This window comes from Acinonyx jubatus, chromosome B4 (assembly GCF_027475565.1).
Source record: "Acinonyx jubatus isolate Ajub_Pintada_27869175 chromosome B4, VMU_Ajub_asm_v1.0, whole genome shotgun sequence".
In the NCBI taxonomy this organism is placed as follows: Eukaryota; Metazoa; Chordata; class Mammalia; order Carnivora; family Felidae; genus Acinonyx; species Acinonyx jubatus.
In genome coordinates, this window is record NC_069387.1 from 3025828 (window position 1) to 3036639 (window position 10812).

Sequence of the window (10812 nt, forward strand, 5' to 3'; positions counted from 1 at the left end):
CTGTTAGGGACAGGCAAGGTCACGCAGCATATGAAAGGCTCTGAGAAGTCCTGTATCAATGCCGTCCAATAGAAATGCAATGGGAATCACAAATCCATCTAGGATTCTCCCACATTTTTTTTTTTAGAAAAAGTAAAAAAAAGGAATAGGTGAAATGAATACTAATAACATAATTCAGACAATAACCTACACATGATCAATGTAAAAACATTAATGAGATGTTTTACATTCCTTTCATCATGTCTAGACCGAGAAACCCGGTGTCCATGTTTGCGCTTATGCATATCTCGATTCGGACGGCCACATTTCACGTGAACTGCAGCCGGCAGTGGCCAGACCCCACTGGACCCCCACGATCCCCTATGGAGGAGATTCGTGTAACACTGCTCAGGCCCACCGTTTCACACGTAGGTCGGGCTTCAGCAAATTCTGCCATTCCCGACACAAACATCCGCTTTGATTCTGAAAGCGATCGGACGCCACACCCTCCTGTGCACTGAGCTCATTTTAGGAAGGTCAGCACGTGCTGGGCAAATGCATGACAGTAAAACTACGTTCTAGTCCACCTGACATCTTCTTGGAGTGCCCTTTGCTCCCTAAGCGTCCACAATTTTGCTAAGAAACTTGGTGATCTCAAGCAGCCCTCAGTCATTTCAGGGTCCCCAGGGGGCGATGTTTCTTCCATCAAATTCCCTTGCTCTTTGCTGTGCTCTTTGGGGTGGTCCTGAGCTGCGCTAGCAAGACCAGACCTCTGTTCACATATGACTTTTATTTTATTTTCCCTGGCCACAGTGATGAAGCCCTTACGGGGATACACGAGTGGTAGAATAGGGGCACTTGGGGACCGAATGGGACGACCTTCAGGTGCTGACACCGGTCCAGGTGTCAGGTTGATGGGCTCTGTCCCCTGACAGTCGAGCCAGCGTGCGTGGAGAAAGGCGGGAGATACGTGCCAATTTTCTCAGGGGTTTGTATACTAATAGCAAGACACCCCAAAAGCAACGGGCTGCTTTCTAAAGAGAATGAATCTAGTGTAACTTAAAAAAGAAGTCATGGAGAGACCCATTTCACAGACCCAGAGACCTGACAGTCAACCAAGAGCTGTTAGAAGACACCTCATGTGGCAGAACTCCTGGGAAATTATCTCAAGTGTCTTCAAAACGGCTCTTTGACCCAGAGGAAACACAAGGGACCCGCGAAACTAGCAGAAAAGGAAGCCGCTGAGGAAATGGATTTCACAGCTGGGCACACAGCCCCCAAGGTGGAAGGAGTGTGGATTCTGAAGAATATTACTTAAAGCCACTGATGCTGCTGCTTCAGTCACCTTCCGCTGAAAGATGCTCTTCGACCTTTTCCAAACCCAAATATATGCTGCTTGTCGGAAGGTCGCTCCCATGCGCGAACTACTGAAAACTAGATTCATCAGAGAAAATCCGAGAGATTCCTGAGCCCAGCAGGAGAGGTGATGCCACTATTATTAATTGAGTAAATGATCTATTTTATATGGCACTCTGCGTACATGCACGTAGCACATAAATTACGCAAAACACTTTCGGCATGGTTAATGAGCTTGCCCTAAGGCTAATTTAAAAAATGCTTAGCTAGGCCTTTATATTTATTTTTTTCTTTATGCAGAACGGCATTTTACTTAATAGCATTAGTCAATCTGAAGGACCCTCTGTATTCAAGCTTAAAGCACTTGTTTTAGGCTGCGTGTAGGCTTCAAGTGCCAGGGGTTCTAGTCTGGGTTAGGATGGCCCTGAAATGAAAGGGTTTCCCTGGGACACACATTTCGTCTTCGGGGTTCGTTTTCAGACTACTTAAGGTGAGTCTAAACAGGAAAGAGTATTCATGTGATCTTGGGGGGAGGGTCTGTGTTTTTGCGATGGTCAGTGCCTGTGAACCCTACTTGTTCATGCACATCAACTATCTTGATGGTAGATACCCAGAGCTTGATTTCCAGGTGGGCCAGTAACGAGATATGCTGCCCTGGAGAGGTCACTTAGCTTGTGTGACCTCATCTACAAAATGGGAGACACCAGCCCGTACCACTGCCTTTTTCAGTGATAATCAGAGGACATAACCGATGCAAACCTCCAGGCACCAGTCGGACTACTGGTCAACAGGGTAAAGCCAAGCTAGTCCGAAACCATTCAGAGCAGTGATAGAACAACTGGATTGTGTGACCAAGGAGTTCAAATACCTGCTTGCGGGGTTGACTACTATAAATACATCTTCAAGAAGATGAAGTATAACAAAAGGCCAGGAAGCAAAGGAGAAAATGCTCGGTATCGTTTCATCTAAACGATCAACTAATCATTGGGGAAATTAATTGAAAACTACAGTGAGTTACCGCCTTACACTCACTAGGATGGCTACTATCAGAAAAAATAAACAGAAAATAAAAGTGTTGGTGAGGACGTAGAGAAACTGAAGCCCCGCAGACTGCTGGTGGGAATGTAAATTGGTGCAGCCACTGTGGAAAACAGTATGGAGATTCCTCACGAAACTGAGCACACATTTATCATATGATCCAAGCAGGGATTTGAACAGACACTTGTACATTTATCTTCATGGCAACATTATTTGCAATAGCTAAAAGGTGGAAGCGACCCAAGGGTCCAGTGGTCGCCAGGGGCTTGGGAGTGTGAGGAGAATGGGGAGTTAGTGTTTAACAGGGACAGAGGTTGAGTTTGGGAAGTCCAGAGTTTCTCGACGTGGATGGTGGAGCTGGGCACACAGCACGTGAGTGTGCTTAATGCCACAGAAATATACACTTAGAAATGGTTAAGATGGTTTTATGTCATGTGTAAGTAACTACAATTAAAAGATACCTGCGATATAATAAAATCTTTTCATGTTTTAAAATAGTGGGGTAGCAAGACGCTCTTTGTCTTGTTTTCTCGTTCTCTCAGTGACAGCCCATCTCTCCATTCACGTGCTTGTTCATACGTCCATCTTGTCATAAAGACGGTATTGACTCCTATACTGTCTCAGATACTATGGCAGGGAAAGGGTCAAGTATAAATGCAGCCTTGTGTCTGATATACCCAACCTCATAGTCTAGAAAGGAGGATCATCATAGGAATAGATAAGCGTAGAATCACGTTGACAAGGGCAATTCACAAAAGCATTTGTAAGATATTGAAAAGTAAACTGACGAACAAGAATGAGAATAAGCAAAGTCACAGGAGGAGGAGTGCCTTTTACATAAAATCAATAGAGAACTCTAGGCGTCTCATTTTTTCCTTGATTCTACCAAAAACACTTATGTTATCATTTCTGCCATTTGGTTTTAAATTTTCTATTAAACAAAGATCATTGAATTGCTAAGAATGCTCAACGTGACTGAACCTACCCCTGAAAGCATTTCACACATGACGAAGAAACTGAGATACTAAGAATGAATAAGGTGGGGGGGGTGGTGCCTGGGTGGCTCAGTCGGTTAAGCGCCCACCTTTGGCTCAGGTCGGGATCTCTTGGTTCGTGAGTTTGTGAGTTCAAGCCCCACGTTGGGCTCCGTGCTGACAGCTGAATCTGCTTGGGATTCTGTGTCTCCCTCTCTCTCTGCACCTTCCCTATTTGTGCTCTGTCTCTCTCTCTGAAAAATAAATAAGAATAAACAAGGCTATAGACACGGACATACATAGAGTATCCTTGACAAATCACTTAAACTTTCTGGCTCCCATTTTGTTCATCTGAAAAACAGGAAAATAATCGTACCTGCCTTACAAGACTGTTTTGGTGTGGGGGGGGGGGTGCCTGGGTGTTTCAGTCAGTTAGGTGTCTGACTTCAGCTCAGGTCACGATCTTGCGGTTTGTGGGTTCGAGCCCCGCGTCGGGCTCTGTGCTGATGCTCAGAGCCTGGAGCCTTCTTCGGATTCTGTGTCTCCCTCTCTGTTCCTCCACTGCTCATACTCTGTCTCTCTCTCTGAGAAATAAATATTCATAAAATTACAAAAAAAAAAAAAAGAATAAGTAAGGTTAGACATGGAGACAGACTGTCCTTGACCAGACCTGGGTCAGGTTCCTCTGACTCCTGTTCTCGACCAGACTCCCAACTTGGGCTCTGTCCTTGGGCCACGTAGTCCATTTCCAGCACGAATCCTGCTTGTTGGCTTAGTGAAAATCCCCAGCCTTGATAACTGATCACTGTAGCCTGCCTGGGAATCCTGTGGAGTCTTCATAAATCTTACCTAGAAGAAGAGCAAGACTATAGCAAGACAAAAGCTGTAATTAGTAAAGACATTTCAGTCTGTTCTATTCACCAGGATAAGGGGATGTCTGGTCATTTTTATGGCTTGTACAGTGTTCATAAGTCGTCTGTGTTCAGAAATAATTACACCGAGGTCTTATTTTTGTCTTGATCCGTCCTGGTGTCAGAGGGGCCATGACTGATGTTGGTGTCTGGGGCAAGTGTTTATGCTCACAGAGAGAATACCAAGGCTTAGCTTGGAGTCCCACACTAGGTCCAGGATCCCAGGGGCTGGTTTTCTCTTCTCGGGGACAGAAGGTTTAAGAGAGCACCTTGGGACCCCTCTCCTTTGCCACCTTGTAACACAGACTGGCAAAGAAAATGTAAAAAGTATGGGGAAATCCTGGAGAGCGAAGCGTTGGCTTTCCCCACTTCACATTTTTTTTTTAAAAAAATGCATACTCCTATATGGGGGAACAGCAAATTAAGCCCCATAGCAAAGTGGTGTGGTTCCGAATCGCCACCCAGGAAAATGGACGTCATCTGCTACCTGTGGCTCAGGCAGAAGACTGCCAAATCCATTTCATTTCATTAACTGGAGTCCGTGTGTCGTGAAGCAGTGCCCGCCTAAGCAGTCCTACAGCTTGTCAACCGTCCGATCTGTCATCAAGACTCTTGGGTCATTTTGAAGAAGCTGCAACAACGTGCGAGCATCATGTCTGCCTTTTAATGTAATTTTCCATCGTCCGTAAGTGACTGATTGCTCTTGATGCATTCTGGCCGGCTTGGTTCTTGTTAGAGCTGGATTTTAGCATTCTCGTCTCTTGCTTAGACGCTCGAGGGACTCCGCTAACCGGTCTGAATAAACGGACCGCTGTGCTTTTGAGAACACTTTCCAGACTTGGTTTTCTCGGACCAAATTTTTAAAGTGCCTACAAATACCATGGTTACTACTCCTTTCTTCAGCAGTGGATTCCCTGCATTTGCATGGGGTGGGAATCTGGCTCCTATGGCCAAACTGCATACTGTGTCCTCATTTGAATGTGAGCTTCTTTTGATCCTGACCCACACCCTTTATTGTTCGCTCTGCTGCGTGGTCCATCCGCTCTCCATCCCGGCACCGAGGGCATTTGACTGCACGGCCCTCCTAGGACACAATGCCCAGGGATGTCCCCCTGTCCCCACGCTCCCTGGGATGTGTGAGAAACCCGGACGCCCTCAGCCTCCCTCCCTCTGCTGAGGACTCCCCACGACCCTGGGGATGCGCTCAGTGTGGTGAGATGAGAGCCCCAAGAAAGCAACCTGAGCAGGGAGCACTCTGGGGCCTTCTTGGCTGTGTCCCATCCGCCTCTCCGGGGCCGTTTTTCCCCTGGGAAAAGACTTGGTGGGGAATGTGCAATTGTGGGTGTTTTCAAATCGGGACTTTCAGCCGATTTCTTTGATGGCTCCGTTTAGTTATGCTTATTTGGATCTAGCATTTGAAGTGTGAAGACAGTGAGCGCACGATTGCCATAATGGAGCTATTGTTGGCACAGTTCTTTAGACCGATGACCAGGCCTGTGGACCGCTGGTGGGATGCCAGCAGCAGCCCTGCACAGCCCCCTGCCCCCCCCACCCCCACTCCGGCTCATCTGGGTGTTCAAGAGGCAAGAGAGTATGGGGTTACCAGGGGGCAGCTAGGAGCCATCCTCAACCCAGGAGGGAGATTTCTCTGCAGATTAGGAATCGGATCTGGGCAGTTGGGGAGCCTAACAGATATTCACATAAGCCCATTGTCATTTAAATAAGGTCCTTTTCAGGCAGCTCTCATTGATATGAGCCCCTGAATGGCTGTGCGCTCCCTTCCCTTCACCACCGGAGATGGGGGCAGCACAGCATATGGGCACACGGTTCCTGCTATGCCAGAATTACACGTCATTTGTCAACAGCTGACACTGTTAATAAAGGATTTACGCATATCATGTGAAATGCCTACATACTGCTTAACGGATGCCAATTGGTTAAATTTAATGTTGCGGCGATATACCCTGGAAATTTCTTTTGAGCTCTTCTGGGGTAAATTGGCCCTTAAATGAAAACATATGGATGGGAGAGGTCCCAGGTGCTTTAAATCAGCAGAGATTTGGCTAATCCCATGGATTTCAGTAGGTTTGACAAACGCAAAGTTCTTTAAGTCTGGGGCCAACCGCGTCCCTCATGTTAACAGACTAATTAATCTTAAGAACTGCCTGAGACTACAGGTAAATGTGCATTCGTGGTCCTCAGATGTGTCCACAAACCTCCCCTTCACCCAGGCTGTTTTGATTCTTCTACTCCCTAAAAAGTCATAAATATCATGGGCTTCCAAGTTGGCGGTCTTCTAGTCTTTCCGTTGGGAAGTTCAAATGCGGATCCAGCAAATGGAAAGGAGCGTCCATTTTATGTATCAGAAATATACTTAGGCTCCTCTGAAGCCATATTAACAAAGACACACAATCTATTCTGATATGGTTGGATGTTTATTTTATGACATAATACATTCCTGGAGACACCGAAAATGTAGGTCTGTTGTATGTGTTCAGCATCACTGAGCGGAAACCCTGAAATTACTAGGTAACCCCGGTTATGGGACAAACAAAGCCGTGAAATAAAAAGAAGTCATAGCACAGAACTGCGCCTTCTTATTTAATAAATCAACGTTTCCTTCCCATTTCCCTTACACATTTGGGGTTTCCTTCTCAGGTATCATAGTTGCAGTTAAGTTTTGCTCCTCTGACACCACTGTTGGAAAGCATCTCAGCGGATACTACGGCTAAAGGAGCTCATGTGACTTTCAAGTTGGGCAACCCAGGTTGGAAAACTCTGCTCCTGGTAGCTGAACCCTGTGAAATATATACATAATCCACATTAAAATTCCAGAATGCTGAAAACGTCGCCTAAACTGGAAATATGTTCTGTAGGGGAGCCTGGGTGGCTCAGTTGGTTGAGCGACTGACTTCGGCTCAGGTCACGATCCCGAGGTTCGTGAGTTCGAGCCCCACATCGGGCTCTGCGGTGACAGCTCAGAGCCTGGAGCCTGCTTTGGATTCTGCGTCTCCCTCTCTTTCTGCCCCTCCCTCACTTGTGCTCTGTCTGTCTCAAAAATAAATACACATTTAAAAAAACATAAATAAGCTTTAAAAAAATTAAAAAAAAAAGAAATACGTTCTGTAAATGAAGTACTTTGCTTGTTTCCTTTCATCATACTAGCAGTACACAAATTTTAGTATGCAAATTGTAAAATAGGGTTTAGGTAAAGAATCTGAGTATAATCATGCACTGTGCCTAACAGTTTGTTCTCAAGTACTAGACAAGGATTGCTTTCTCAAGACAGTGCCAGGCAATAAAATTATCGTAGCAAACTTTTCCAAAAATTCATCTAAATGAAAAAAGCATAGATAAATATATTCTTTATAGATATGGCAAACGAATCAAACTAATACTTCATGAAAATACTTTCGAGCCAGTTTTATGGAAATATTATGATTATTTAAATACGGAAACAACTGTAGTGGATTATTCAAACAGTAATAGTTTCGTATCACCACCTACAAGGATTCTGGTAGATCTTTTTTTTTTTAATCAGAAGGAAATGTCATAATTATTTTAAATACCTGTGCTATACTATGAGATGTGGCCATGTTGACCCTTATGTCTTGTGATTTCATTTCTCTTGAGGGCTGACTCCCAGAACTTTTGTCGTAAGTGAACTGTCCATAAGGAAAAAGCAAGCACTGCCCCTCTGAGCCCCAAGATTCTTACCTTCTTTTATCATCTCAAGTGATTTGAGAAGAAACAAAATCTTCCTTTCTCCCAACCATGATTGCCCATACCTCTCTTTTTTGTCCCCAACCCTTATACCGCACCCCTCCCCTCATTACTCTTTTTGGAAAGGCAATGAAGAGGAAGAAAGAAATGCATAGCTGAGATCATCTATCCCAACACCTTCAATGAACCCAAAAAAGAAACCATGGATGGAAACCGTGTGCCCAGGGTGGGGGGGGGGGGCGGGGAAGGGAGGCAGTACAATGGCTCCCACCAGCGGGGGGCACACACCCCTAGGGACTTGAGGTGCATACCAGCTATGTGAGTGGGCCCATCTCTTCCTTTGTCTACTCTGTTTCTCAGCCGTGTGCTGAAGGTAACATGACCTCCTCATAGGCTTTCCGAGAAGGCCAGGTGTTCACAGGCGAAACAAGATGGTATGTATATCTACTGGGCTGTGTGGATCTCCAAGGAGGGGGAAATATGAAGGCAAGACAGGTCTTCTTTCTTGGGTCTGTGTGAGCTTGGGAAGAAGGGAATAAAGAACATCACTGAACAACTGAAAACCTCTTCTCCTAGCCTCTCTGGTCCCTCAAACATCCCCCACCCTGCACCACGAATCCTGAAACTCTGTGTGTGCTGAGGATGTGACGAGTGGGCCGGATCTCGCTCTGACGCGGTGTGCGCACTCCGCTTCCACCCCTGGGCAGCCTGCAGGTGTCCACTGACCCACCCCATTCGTGGCCAGAAGGAGGCTTTGGAATTCGAGGAATCCAGGTGGGCCGCTGATTTTTCTGGGGCCAGGTTGAAACTCCCAGTAAATAGTAAAGAAAGCCTGAATTTCCACTGTTAAAGACTTGACACCTTAGCTTAGGGTTTGATCCCTGTTAAAATGGAATGTGTCTGCCGGCCTTTCAAAGTCCTCAATCTGGCTCTCATTCCACCTCTGTGAATGTTGCACATCCTTCTGACAGGAGCCCACTCCTCTGGTCTTCCTGGATTTCCTCTGCCTCCGCTCAGCCCGTCTCAGAGCCTGGGGCTTCCGATCGCCCTGTTCCCTCCTTGCATACCTTCCAAATCCCCCTGGCATTCAGGAATCAGTCTGCACCCCAGCAGACATTCCACCTTCTTGAAGTCTTCAACAGCTCCAGTCCAGACCTCCTCTCGTCTCTTATGTGCCACTGGCATTTATTTTATGCACAGCCTACATTGCACATGGACACGCCAGGGGATCGGTGACTGCAGGAAAATGCGAGACCAGCTCTTTCCCTCCTCTAGGCTTGTGCTGCACGAACTGCAAACGTCACACACTGAGGCTGAAAGAGTAATTAGATTTTTTTGTTTCTTGAGCATATAAAATATTGTAGACCCTTAATAAATACTTGATTAGAAAGGGGGGGGGGAAGGACTGGATGGGTAAATGAATGAATGTAAGGCCAGTGCCTAGGTACTCTGATTAATTAATTAAATGTAGTCGTTGTCTCGAGGAATTTGCAATACGAAAGGGAAGATAAACTCTTTGCAATTTTCTTTCATACAAACAGAATGGCCACAGTATTGTAAATAATGTGGGAGCTGACGGGAGAGAAAGATTAATTATGACTGCCTCAGGAAAGGCTTCATACAGAAGACAATGTTGGAGTCCATACTGAGAGGAGTTATAAGGTGGAGGAAGTCTTGAAGAGCATTCCAGAAGGGCATTCTGGGAGGACAAGTACCTGATGGGAGCGAAGGCCATGGAGGGCTGGGAGTTCCTTGAAACTCAAGTCTACGTCTTGTGTGGTTTTATGTCCTTGTCCTCCTCCCAGGGCCCAGTATGCAGGGCTTGGTGCTGTGCACATGGTTGTGTTCTGAAAAGGTGGGGAATTTGGCTAGTAGAGCATCTGGAACAGGAGGAAGGGAGTCTCAAACACCAGGCTGAAGGCAGATCTCAGATGTTCACCGGAAGTCCAAAGATCCAGGCGCCGGCAGATTCAGGGTCTAGTGACAGCTGCTGCCTGGTTCACAGATGACATCTTCTCGCTGTGTCCTTACAAGGTGGAAGGGGCTGAGGACTCCCTGGGGTCTCTCTTGTAAGGACACGAATGCCATCAAGGGGGCTCCAGCCTCATAACCTCATCTCCTTCCAGAGGACGTCCTGCCTCCTAACTTCATCCCCTTGGGATTAGGTTTCAACAAATGGCATTTCGGGGGGACGCCGACACTCAGCCCATAGTGGGCCCCGACTTGTAAGTTCTAGTCCTCAATTCTTCTACTGACTAGTTGTGTGGTCTTGGAGAAGTTCAACGCCTCTGTGTTTAAGGTTTCTGACCCGTAAACACTACAGAACAGTGGATGGAGGGCTTTCTGTGCCACAGTGGGGTTTTAGCTGATGAGCTACGCCTTCCCTTTGTGACACAAAACCACCACCTGTATGTCAACACGTCGTAGGAGGGCACACGTTGTAGGAGGGCATGCGTCATAGGAGGGCAGGGGCCATCATCTCCTGTGCTGCGTGTGTTCCCATCTGACAAGTGCACTGACTTCTTCCTTGGGCACCTACCCAGGGCCACAGACAGCACTTTGAAGAGCTCCAGGACATGTTTTAATACTAATTCCTTTTAAAAGAAGAAGGGGGGCACCTGGGTGGCTGTGACGGTTAAGCGTTCGACTTTGGCTCAGGTCATGATCTCACGCTTTGGGAGTTCGGGCCCTGTGTCAGGCTCTGTGCAGTCAGCTCAGAGCCTGGAGCCCGCTTTGGATTCTGTGTCTCCCTCTCTCTCTCTCTCTGCCCCTCCCCTGTTCGCACTCTGTCTTTCTCTCTCTCCCAAAAATAAACATTAAAGAAAAGTAAA

The 10812-nt window shown here is 46.6% G+C and overlaps 1 long non-coding RNA gene across 1 annotated transcript; it reads right to left on the reverse strand.

Moving 5' to 3' along the window:
• Positions 1–9149: 9149 nt before the first annotated feature.
• Positions 9150–10413, reverse strand: LOC128311034 (uncharacterized). The gene is made up of 2 exons (XR_008288952.1): positions 9697–10413; positions 9150–9294 (listed from the first exon to the last, which is right to left on the reverse strand). It is a non-coding gene; the product is annotated as an uncharacterized LOC128311034 (long non-coding RNA).
• Between the last annotated feature and the right edge of the window lie 399 nt (positions 10414–10812).